Here is a 2,061-nt window from a genome sequence, read left to right as displayed (position 1 = left end):
CAGTTCTAATGAATTACCTCCTCAGGATGCAGTCCGGTTCTCCAGAGTCCAGGACCTGAGAGTTTGGATTGGGGGCCAGGACTGAGGAACCCTTGCTGAAAAAAATCTAAATCTAGATCTGGCATTTTTCTTAAAATAACTGCATTTCTTCTTCAATTTAGGAGGTAAATGACACACTTTGCCATTGGAACAAAACAATTTATATTTAGAATAAGAAAAAAAATATTTCATCGTCTTATTTCAAGATCATTTTATCTAATTATCTTATTTTAAGAGTAAAAATACTCATTCTATTGGCAATACATCTCATTTACCTGCTCAAATTAAGGATAAACACACTTTATTTAAGGCATTTTGACTTATTTCTAGTTGGTTTTTGCAGTGCTGCTCCACAGCAGAGTTCCTCTCCGCCAGGGGAGCGGCGGCCTAGTGGTCAGAGCATAGAGCTTGGAATCCTGAGGTTGTGAGTTGGAAACCCACACCCTGAAACTGTCACTCTGGGTCCCTGAGAAAGACCCTTAACCCCTGACTGCTCCCTGGGCGCCGCACAGTGGCAGCCCACTGAATTTCATAGCTCTGTACATGAAACAGTGGAAAGACAATAAAAGAAACAAATTTTTAAAATAAGAGTGGTAATCCACCCACTGACACGATGACACACACAGCTATGAATAAAGTTTAATAAAATCTAACTCTTGCTTATTTCATATAATTCAACTTAAAGTACATTTTAAGGAGTTAATTGATATTTAATAAATTCTTCAACATTGCTAATTAGTCACTTTTATATTAATAATGAGGAAAGAAAATCAGAATAAAAGTCAATCAAATGTGGAAATAGAGTATTTTAAATTGGGGTTATAAAGCAGGGGGCCCTGCTCTCAGGGGCCCCACCTCAGGGGCCCCAGCCCAGGGCCCCTGAGCGCCTCAGAGACAGCTCGTGTGGTTCAGGAGGTTAAAGTTCTGCACAAACCACCGCCTGCATCGACAAACAGAAAAACGCCTCTTTATTTGTTTCTATTTTTATTCTGAAGCTGGGGCCCAACTAGGTCAGGAAGACAGGAGCGCTGCTTGTTGCTGAACAGAAGCAACGGAAATAAAAGCTAAAAAAACTTTGTTTCATCTTTTGGTTAAAGAGAAAAACTTTGGTAAAGTGAGACCAAGCGGAGCGGCGGTGAGAAGTTAAACCCGGTCAGTCCGCCGCCATTAGAGTCTCTGTGGAATAAAGGAGCGGAGAATAAACGGCGGATGTTGGTTTTACTCACCGAATGTTGCTGGAAATGAAAGAAAACGTTGAGAGTTTAGTGAAGCTCAGAACCGACACGCTCCGATCCACGGTGCTTCGCCTAAACCAGAATGGGCTCACGCTGCTCTGCCATTGGCTGACAGGGTCGCATTCCTGCTCTGCCATTGGCTGACAGGGTCGCCTTCCTTCTCTGATTGGCTGAGAGCGTCGCCTTCCTGTTCTGATTGGCTGAGAGGTTTGTGATCTGCGGAGGCGAAGATTTACCTTCCTACCCTTTAAATAGCCTGTAAGGATGGAGAGCAGAACCACGTCCCTCTGATAAATACGTTGTTTTTATCCTTAAGGATCTTTGATAAACTTTCTAAATGTTCCTTCCTGCGGCAGGGCGGTGTTACTAAAGTGTTTAGGTTGTTTTTTAAAGTACTTTTTAGGCCGCAGAAATATTTGAAACTATTTCCAGCCTAAATTATTTCACAGAGTTCAATGAGTCTCATTTCTTCATGTCTTCCAGCGTCTTTTAGCTGCTTTTTGAGAAACATTTCTGTTTTTGGCTCTGATTAAAGGCAGTGCTTTCTCAGGCTGCAATGGAGCGCCCCCTAACGGCCTAAATAAAGCATTGACATTTATCCACCCAGGTACTTTAGTTGTTCATCTGCTTGTTTTTGTTTTTTTTTTGTCAAACCTAAATATTTATTGGCCATAATGAGGAGATGATTTTGTTCCAATTCTATTCAGTTTATTTCTATAGCTCCAATTCACATCATGTCATCTCAGGTCACTTTCCAGTTCACCAGATCATCCAGTCAGATTGATTC

At 41.5% G+C, this 2,061-nt stretch overlaps 1 protein-coding gene across 1 annotated transcript in view; it reads right to left on the bottom strand.

The window, feature by feature from the left end:
* Positions 1 to 1,369, bottom strand: part of farp2 (FERM, ARH/RhoGEF and pleckstrin domain protein 2) — a 71,632-nt gene extending 70,263 nt beyond the window's left edge. The window contains exon 1 of the mRNA XM_015371105.1: positions 1,266 to 1,369. The gene's annotated coding sequence lies outside the window, so the exon portion shown is untranslated. The remainder of the gene's footprint in view (positions 1 to 1,265) is intronic.
* Positions 1,370 to 2,061: the final 692 nt, after the last annotated feature.

This window comes from Cyprinodon variegatus, unplaced genomic scaffold (assembly GCF_000732505.1).
Source record: "Cyprinodon variegatus isolate N-32 unplaced genomic scaffold, C_variegatus-1.0 Scaffold53, whole genome shotgun sequence".
NCBI classification, from domain to species: Eukaryota; Metazoa; Chordata; class Actinopteri; order Cyprinodontiformes; family Cyprinodontidae; genus Cyprinodon; species Cyprinodon variegatus.
The sequence above is the reverse complement of the archived record's forward strand: the minus strand, read 5'-3'. Positions and strand labels throughout refer to the sequence as shown.